Here is a 10244-nt window from a genome sequence, read left to right on the forward strand (position 1 = left end):
GACCGAGTTCCCGGCCAATTGCACGAAACGACACCGCAAAGTAGGGACCTACCCAAAGAAGAAGGATATACGTACACCTGTACGCGATCTACGTAAAAGGACCCTCCGAAGAAACCCCCAACCCCGGTCCTCCGTTTTAAATATCGCATTCTTCAATAACGGTAATTAATAGTTCAAATTAAGTGCACGTTCATTTAAGGTGATACGAAAGAGTCATTCTATCCCCGAAGAATTCCAGGCGAAGAAGCTGCCCGGGTCGATTTTTCATGGATTGCAAAAAGTGAGTTAAATTAAATGCGCATCAATTTCATAAACAAACCATTTCTGAAGGAGCTTTTTGCGCCTTCCCAGGGTAGTTTCCGTATTTTCTAAATCCCCCCTCGGTCGAAACTTTGCCTTGAGTTGCGTCTCCCCGAAGAAGCCCGGGCCGGCTGCAGTTGGTACAAGCGGCGAACTTTCCTAACGCCGTGTTCGCGCTCGGGGGATATCGCATCCCCGGGACCTGGAGTCCCGGTCCCGGGCGCGTCCGCGCCCCCGGAAGCAGCGGCATTTTAACCGCCGGCGAACTTCCGGCGCTCCTCGTCGAGGATTTTAAGAGCCGCGTCCCGGTGGGACATGTATTGTTTATCCCGACGAGCCCCGAGTCCTCCCTCGACGACCGAAACGACGCGACGCCGAGCCGTGTACCTTAATACGCGGCGCACCCTCTCGGCGAAACTTTCTTTATTACTCGCCGCGGCCGCACCCTTAGCGACTTGCCAAGTTAAATAACAAAGTTCCCTTACGTAAGGACTTTCCGCGCGCGACGCTAGCAGTCGCTCTTACCCGTTCTACTAGTTGAGCCTCGTTGCCTAACGACTACCCCCCGTTTCCCCTACTTGACGCGAGCAACCCAGTTTCCCGAGGGAGGTTATGTTCGATCCAGGATCGAGAAAAATTCTCCATCACAAAAAACGCCTGAAATAACTGCTGAGCCCAGACTAACGTGTCCAGAAACCGCAAAAAAGCGGGAAATACCGGAAAAATTGAGAGGCAGTCGCAAGGGTTTCCGAGGATTTCCCGAGTTTCGAGCCTCGTTCCGTCGGATCGGTCCATGAAAAAGGCGTTAGTTCCCGCAAGTGGCAGATGGCAGCACCGGACGTTGGTCGGAATTAAAAAGAGCGAGAGAACGCGCCCGGGCGGCGCCTCGGAGCGAGGGAGAGGCGCGGAGGCGCGGAGGCGCGGAGGCGCGGAGGCGCGGAGGCGCGGAGGCGGCGGTGGGGGTCGGCGGCGAGAGGGAGACGAGGAGGACGGACTCTGGGAAGGTCCGGCGGTCGGACGAGGACGGACGAAAGGAGAACCGACGCGGCCGAGGCGACGGAGGGAGGAGGAGGGCGCGATAAGAAGGGAGATAGCGCGGTGGAGGCGCCGGTGGGAGGCGGGCGCCCCTGGTGGGAGGCAGGGGGCGGCCAGGGATGACTCGACGCGTTTAATGATTCCGTGGAAATAATGAAACATGACTCGGTATCGGAAAGAGGCGGGCCCGGCACCGCCGGCGGTTTTCTAGACGGTAATAAGACCGAGGGAGGAGGAGGTTACTAATGAGGCCGCTCGAGAGAAAGGAGGCTGCGGCTCCGGACCAGGGATCATCGGCGGGATTGGCCACTGCCCGGGCCAAGGCAGGTCCCGGTCGGCCGATTGGTCCACCTGGTCTGGATGCACCAGGTGAGAAAAACCCCGCCGGAGAGGTGGAAGGTGACGCCGGGACGCTCGGGGCACCTTGGGGGACCTCGGGGGAAGGAGGAGGCTGCACCAACCTCCGTGACGAGTACTCGCCGAGATCGCCATCCTCTCTTGGTACCTCCTTAACGCTCTCGGCGCCTCCTTCGGGGACGGACATCGGCCCGGCCCGACGAGGACCGGTCGCGCTCGCGATTCGACGCCGCAGATAGCGGACCTCGGCGAATAATTAAAGACGGACGCCGATTTAATATTAATACCTCCTTCAACGGCCGGCGATCGATATAAAGCATCGATATAAGTCACGTATCCACGATGACGTCCGCTGGAGAACGCGTCCGCCCAAGAAATTACGCGCGCCGCGGTATGCCATCGCCATTTATTCAAGATGCGATTCTAGATACGCAGGAGTCGATGAAACGACAGGGAGGATAAGAAACGGGAGCTTGCATTGTCGAAACGCATCCCCGGAAAAACATGGCCGGGGGTATAACGGCCTGGAGAACGCATGAGGAGTCATGAGATCCCTGATATCGCGATCTAGACGGTTAACGATCCATGGATCTCGCTTCGACCGCATGCTCCGATCACCCGACGCTCCCTTTTTACGCCACTTTTCGTTCGCTTGCAGATTCCTATCCGCGTTCTTGCGAGGCGTCGCGGAAAACAATCGGCCCGGTGAATAGCCCTTGATAGTTTACGGGATAACCTCTCGGGACGTTTCCGCGCCCCGCAGGAAGCAATCCCGGGTTTATTTAGCCGCGATTGGGATCTGTCTGCAATTACTCTTTAATCATCTTTTAATAACGGCCCTCGAGTCGCACCGACGAGACGGCTACATTGTTCCCTTTTGCCGGCCATTCTGCGTCCAATCTGCACAAAGGGAACTCCCGGGAGCATTGTTGCCCCCGTTGCAACCGTTTCTCTCGACGTTTATACATCGTGCAATTATTCGCTTAAATCGCTTGCAAAACGCGGAAAGGTTTAAAAAGACCGGGGACCTCCGGATATTAGGTTAGGTTACTCGGATTATTCAGGTTCCCTTGGAGCGGTCCAGGGGAAATGGCGTTATGCCCAGATGGAATAATTCTTAAACACGGGCGAGTGAAATATTTCTTAGCAATATCGTCATTAGCGGAGCAGAGTACAGTTCAGGAATGTTGCAAAAAAAAATGATACTCGAGATTTCATCGCGATTGTACCATTTTCTAATTGCACAGCCCTATTATGATAATCAGCCCGATTAAGTCACTCCCGTTGGCAAGGTCTGAGAGATAGGGAGTTGTAAACCGCCTCTAAATAATTAATCACTTTGTTGGTGGAAGTTAGTATTTCACGGCAAGTCGGCTGACTAATCGGCTCGATTAATTGCGCGAAGTGAGTAGCACTTTCTAGAATATTCCCATTACCCGTAGTCGCGATAATTCGCGGGACGACAATCGGCGACCGTTAATTGTTCCGATTCCGCAATGCGCGCAATTGGGTCGCGATTAAACACCGATCGGCCGAAAACGTCGGCCGGAATGACTCGTTTTGTCATCCGTCAGCGTTAGTCGACTTCCGGAAGAAAGTCGGCCCTGTCAGCATTGACGGATGGGAATTTCGTGATAGCGATCGTTTGCACGAGTTTCCCACGTATCATTGCCAATTTACGTTCCCCCGGCGTCGCCATGTTGGGAACGCGCGGGCTCGCCCAGAAATTCCATCCTGCGGGATACCCGGCATGGAATTCAGCGGAATTGCGAATTCTATCCCGCTATACCCCCCGGCCATATATCCCGCGCGGAATTTCGTTTCGACGAATGGCTCGGCAGAAATGCTCCCCTCCCCCCCGAAATTGATCACTAATAAAAATAACGAGAGTTCCCTCGGCCGAAGTATTCCTTAAATAAACGAAAAGACATCCCATATAGACATATATTACGTCCTCAAAAATTGCGTTTCAGATAACCATATTCCTAAAAATCATAAATCTCAAATTACGACCATTAAAACGCATTCGGCTCGACACTCGGGCGGGATACTTGATGTTTTAAGAATTAAGGTGCGCTCCTCTCTCGAAACGCGATACAGGACTCTTTGACCCGCTTTGATAATTTCCGATCGACTCGGTGCCTCGAAGTGATTTTCCCACAGATATACAGAAGAGTCCTCGAGATCAAGGATCCTCCATTTGCGTCTCGTCGGGCCGATAAAGTCGGCGCTTCGGATCGCCTTTGGTCCAGGGCGGGGTGTCCAGACAAAGAGGGAAGCTGGGACCCAGAAGGCAGGTGGAGGTGGTCAGAAATCTCACGCTTCGTTTAATTAATGAACGGCGGCGTCGCCGCTCTTTCGGGCCCCTCAGGATCTCGACATCCTGCGGAAGATCTGTCCTTTTCGAGTCCGAGAGCCGCACACCTCGAGGCGCACCTTTCATGTCGCCGCGACGCTCGACTTGACCCTCCGTTCTTTTACGGTTCAACATGGTGACGCTTCGTCGACTGTAGAACTTTTAATTACTGCTCGGCCGAGGAATTAAGCCGCGGGAACCTGCATTAAAAGAACCACGGGTGCAGGGGCCGCCCGAAATCGAAATGGCCCTTTATTTTTCGTCGTTTCGTTTTCTCCGAGAACGCTTCTCTGGCGGATCAATTTTTGCCGATCGCGAACGACACGGTGTAACCGGTGCGAGATATTATCCGAAGGCCTGCCGTGATATACGTCCTTCTTACGGGTGTTTAAAATGATTTGCAGCCGCTGAAAGGCTCGATAATGGCCGTCGTATGACCGATGTTTAATCTGGCGTCTTACACGCGTAGGCACTTTGACGCGGCGTCGATAACGCCGATAATTATCACCGAGGTATATCCCCGGTCTGAAAACACAATGCTTCAAGAAAGCACCGATATACCTACAGACTATTCTAATCGTTACAACTAAATTATCGGAGCCGATCAGCCCGGCAGAATTCAATCGGCGTACATAAACGTGCATCTCGATTCCATTGCGCAATCCGCGGCGTGCACCCGAGTATCCCTCTTTTACAAATAGGATAAGAGATTTATCAGAACCGATCCGCCCGATAAGTACCCATTGGCATAAGTAAGCAAGCGTCGAGTTCCCTTGCACAATTCTCTACGTGCGTTGGAGCCTCGCTTTCGCAATAATTGCAATCAAATCATACTAGAAATAATTACTCCGCGATAAATCTCTATCAACGCACGTTCACGCGCGTCCCTTTCCGTGAATTGTACCCAGTTGCTCTCGCTTTCACAGTAACCGCAATTAAATTCTATTCAACCCTCCGAATTAATTAGCCCGGTTAAATCAGTCCTCGCCCGATTCTGCGAGTTGCTCTCGGTTTTATCAAAGGCACGGTTAAATTATCGGATCACTCCGGTAGAAGTCCGTTGGCACGACGGTGCATCTCCTCCTTGCACAATTTCCTGCGTGCATTAGTCTCACCGTAGCATTGTACCAGTGTTCAGGAGACAACGGCTCGGCACGGTGTGTGCCATATTAATTATAGCGCAGCTCCTTATAACGTAATTTATGGGAGGACAGCAGCGGCGCGCGAGCAGCGTTATCAATCCGGCGAGATTAATCACTCAAGTTTACCCCCAATCCACTTTACTCTATAAGTAATACACCTCACCCCGTCACTACTTACTCCCCCATACTCCATGCCGACGCCCATCTCGTTGATTTATGAGCAAGTACGCGAGCGGGGGTGCAGCAAGATGTTATGGAGGACGACGTGTCTTGCCAAAACTTCGACCTCCTCTTCCCTGTGAAAACATATCTTGCTACAAGTACCTCCAACGGTAACCCTAAATATTTTACAATTTTTTTCCTTCTAAACATTTCCCGCGACAGAACTGCATTTTCGGCGATTACTCGAAGATTCAAGTGCCACGCCCGACGCGAAGGCGATACGTCGTGCCGTCGCTCACATACGATTTAACTATATCATACATTAATGCACGTACATCTTCAGATAGAAATGTTACTATTGCAAATACCTAACATATGTTTTTCATTTACTCATCGAGCATGACTCGACGCTGCGATTATTCCTTCGAATCATTTATCAGGCGTGATTCGACCACTTTCGGCAAGTTAATTTCAATTTAGCGAAGAACTGTATGATTGTAGAGAGGGTACGGAATCGCCCGGGGAGGAAATCTGCAGGCGTAAAAATTCCGCACATTTTTTTACGTCACTTCTCCGAGAGGATAATGGAGTTCTTCCAATTTCCCCGATGAAAGCGCCGCGCGTGATTCGAGGAGGGATTCCGGGACGTCGCGATTATGCGATTTGCGCACTATTTATCATGTATGATTTAGCCATGTCGGGAGTTAATGGATATGCACGGTTTTAGCGTAGGATTTTACATTTGTCGCGCGGAGAACATCGATCGTACACGGGGGCCTCGCATGTCGATGAAGTTCTGCATCGGATACATTTGCTCGATCGCTGCGTTAGATTACGCAAATTGTGCAACGCCAGTATTACATTGCATTATATCCCGACATCGGCGTAGCGCTAAATGGGCGCAATTAGTAGGAAAACGCAAAATTGTATCAATTTCCCGAGGCTAACCCGATATTTACGAAGGTGCAGGCTCACGTGACGAGCGCTTATCACAATCGGGTCCATAAAATAATTGACGCTTTACTTGCGCAATCGATAATTCGGAAGAACATGCTAAACCCCTAAGGGTTCTCCTCGTAACGGTGGAAATGCATTTTATTACATTACAGCTAGGTTAGAGCCTACTATTTACATCTAGATATACGCTGGCATGCGATATATACACGTCGAGCCACGTGGTCCGGTAATAATAACTTACGTACACCCTAATGATACGATAATCGCGAAGCACCTCGAATTGTACAGAAACGTTAGCCTAAAAAACTTGAACACGACCCTCGGGCTCGGAGATGTGTCTCGTTAATTAGACTTTCCTCCCTCCTTGTTCCGCGGAATCCTGGAATTATGCCAAACCGCTCGTAAAGTTTGCCCTACAAGCGCGGAGGAGCACGCCTTTCAGAGCTTGAAGAAGCGCGTTATGAATAATCGATTAATGGGGCCGAAAGAGTAATCGACCCCATAAATCACGTCCACCCGGCAATGCCATAACGCGCGTCCTAAACACCATAGACCAAGAAGCCCATTACCCTGGTCCCAATGCGGGAAAACTCGTCATCGTCGCGTCACTTCCTCTCCCATGGACATGCGGCACTTCACCCCGGATCTCGTCGAAACCCCCGTAAAAACCAATCACCAGGCGGGCAAAAGAAAACCATAAACACGGTCCTACTCCCCGTCCCCCTTAAGAGTGGGTGATAAATAAAACTTAACTATCGTAATTATACATCATATTTAGGGGTGAATCGTTGCGGCTCTTCGGGACCGTGAACCGCACTTAAGCCGCCCAGGTGTACCCGCCCCTGTCGGGGAGTAACTCCCGTGAAATCGGGTCAGCTTGTCCGTGGTAAATGAAAATCAACACAAGTCCCGGGTTAGACCGAATCGACATGGCAATGCGTGGTTTAGAAATGAAATGTTTGGGAATTTCCCTTTAAAGTCCCTCGGGCACAGGTACGATAGCAGCTCCTCGTGGACCGCACTCAAGCCGCCCCAGGTGTGCCATCCCCTGCGGACTGTCGGCGCCAGGGTAACTTGCGTAAAATCGAGGCGTCAACTCGGCCGTCCTCGGGGTGTCCAATTAATCGGCAAGGTGGCGCGCGTGCGCTCCGCTCCGCCCGATGGCGCGCTCTGGCGTGAGCCGGGCGAACCTTTTACCCGGACGCAGTAGCGAGTTCTTTCCTCGTTGCACCTACGAATTATTAGAAAATCTCTCACTCCCCGCGAACCTGTCGAAGCGCTGTCACGCGCGCGTATTCGCACTGCCAACACCGTGGCGGAAACACGGTGGGGTATCCCCCTCTCCGCGGCCCCCTCCCACCGGACGCGGGCAGGGCGAGTGGCGAGGGAAGTCGGGCGTCGGAGTGGGAGTCCCGACGTCCCCACTCCGCGTATCGTCCCCACTCCGCCGCCGACCGTGGGCTCGAACGGCGCCCTCCGAGGCTCCGACCGCCGCCGACCGCGCTCGAGCCGTGCTGCCACCTGTGTGGGGTTTCACCGGCGACCTTGTGCCCAAGTGATTGGCTTTTACCAAACAGGCCCATTACATCTCTACGAGTCTATTCCAACCATGGCCTCGATACAACCTCAAAGAAAAACAAACTCAACCTCAAATTCAAAACCGCCAGAATCGGCCCGATCCACAGTCAGGGTCCTTAGTTTTATCTTCGATGTCCAGCCAAGCGATCTCGAACCCGCCATCTCGTCTGCCGCATCTGAAAGGTATCGTAACTAGCTGACCAGATTTTAATTACTCTGCCCAAACGTCTCCCCGAAATCCGAACGGCCATCAGTCAGCCACCCAAAAATACCGGGGACCTAGGCATCGCGTTACAAATGTAGCGAACGTGCCGCGCCGAATAGTACCGCGCGCAACTATGTTTCATTTCGGGGAACAAATTCGGTATCGCATTCTCGGAAGGCCTGCGGCACGGCGAAGGAGTGGCACGGAGAGGGGGGGCACCGCAAGTACACACGTCCTACCCGCTCCGGGAACACAGGCTCCCTCCGTGTGTAGGTCCCGGTGTTAACAAACGTTACACTAATGTTTCACATCTCAGTGTGTACCGCGTGTGTCGTTTACTCGCATCCCCCGGCCTCGGTCTGTCTCCGTCGCGCCAGCGAGGAGGTCCTAGGGGCGCGAGAGAGAGGACGCCAGGAGTGGGGCGTCGGGCGATAGCTAGAGGGAAAGAGAGAGGAGCTTCCGGAGTGAGTGGCGTTCGGAATCGGACGGGGAGTAGCGAGCGAGGGCTGGGCGGGGCGAGGCTCGTCCGCGCCCACGGAGGGGAAAAAACCGAGCCCGCCGGGCGCGAGGGTGGGAGTGGAAAGAACTGTGGAAGGGAGGAGGATTTATCCGCGCACCCCTTCTTCTCTCTCCGTTCCACCCTCCGGAGGGTGTGCGTTGTACGAGTCCCTCCGTAATATCCCCCGTGAAAATACCACGGGGGTGAGGGGAAGGGACACGGGAACGCCACGCGCACACGTCTTAGAGCACCTCCACCCGGGGAGTGCAGCTGGACGAACGTTGATTCCTGCACGCGGGCATAGTCGCGAGAAAAATAGACGATACCGGTTCCCCCGGCCGTCGCCCCACCTGGGGTCGCCGCCCCCCCGGAGGCTGAGTCGCAGTCCGCCCCCTCGGACGGGGACGAGGAACCGAGACGCTCTTCCTCTCCGCGGGATTACGTTATCCAGGGCCTCCTTCGGGTTCGTCTCCCGGAAGAAGGTGCCCCTAGGATTCAAAGATCAGGACCTAGGTAACCTCGGAAGCTGCCCGGGTCCCCGTACCCCATGCCCCTCCAAGCCCAAGGTTCCGTCGGACCCGTCCGAATCCAACGTCCGACTGCTGGAAGACGTTTCGGACGTCCGAAAATTTCTTAACCGGCCGACCGGGTCGAAAGGCGATCGTAAATTCGGTCTGTCGGCAAGGTTGCGGATAACGAGGCGGGAGGGAAGGGAGACGAGGTCCGCGTAGGTAGCGACAGGGGAGGGATAGTCGGCGTCTCGGGCGGAGGGTGTCGGATAGAGGTGGAATGTCGCGCCGGTGGTGGGGATCGCGCCGGAGTGTGCGGTCGTGTCCACGAGGAGGTGGCAGCGGCGACCGGGGGGAGCCGAACAAACTACCGGGTGGAAGAAGTCAGAGCGGCGAGTAAGCAGCGCCGCCGAGGCTAAACTTCGGGATCTATCGAACTAAAATTGTCGTGTAGTCGTTCCCCCACCGAGGGGTCGCCCCCACCCGGGCCGGGGCTAGCCCCTCCAGGACGAACGAACTCGGAACGAAGAGGGAAGAAACCGTCGAATGGGCGGAGGGGCGGGGCGGCGGGTGGGAAGGGGGGCACGACCCAAGGGAGGGGGACCGCCGCGTGGCGCGAGCTCCCGGAGGCTCGACTCCCCATATTTTATCGTCGCGCTCGCCGAGGCCAACCCGTCCTCGCGCCGTCCGCCGGGCTCCTCTCCGCGAGACCGCCGACCCCGGAAGGGTCGCGACCGCCGCCGACCGCCGCCGACCGCCGCCGACCGGAGCGGACGCGACGGGACGCGGCCGGCCTCGCCGTCCCCACCTGCGGCCTCGCGACCGCCGCCCCGTTGGACCCTCCCACCCGGCAGGGGGACGGACGCCGTCACCTCGCAAAAATCGCCCCCTTGGAGCGAGAGAGGAAAAGAAACGCCGGTGGCGCCGCCACCGTCGCCGCCGACCACCACCGCTGCCTCCCCACCACCGGCCGCGCCGCGGCCGAGGACCGGCGACGGGCTTACGGAGCCGACTCCGCGCTCTGCCTACCGAGGAGGATGCACGCGGGGTGGCGCGGGTCGACCGGGAGGTGAGACCGTGGAAGAGAGAAGGAAGACCCGGTCCGGCGAGCGGTAGCCACGGTGGACGCTTCCCCACACGTCGC

This window comes from Orussus abietinus, unplaced genomic scaffold (assembly GCF_000612105.2).
Source record: "Orussus abietinus isolate OABI.00-Male unplaced genomic scaffold, Oabi_2.0 scaffold3, whole genome shotgun sequence".
Taxonomy (NCBI): Eukaryota; Metazoa; Arthropoda; class Insecta; order Hymenoptera; family Orussidae; genus Orussus; species Orussus abietinus.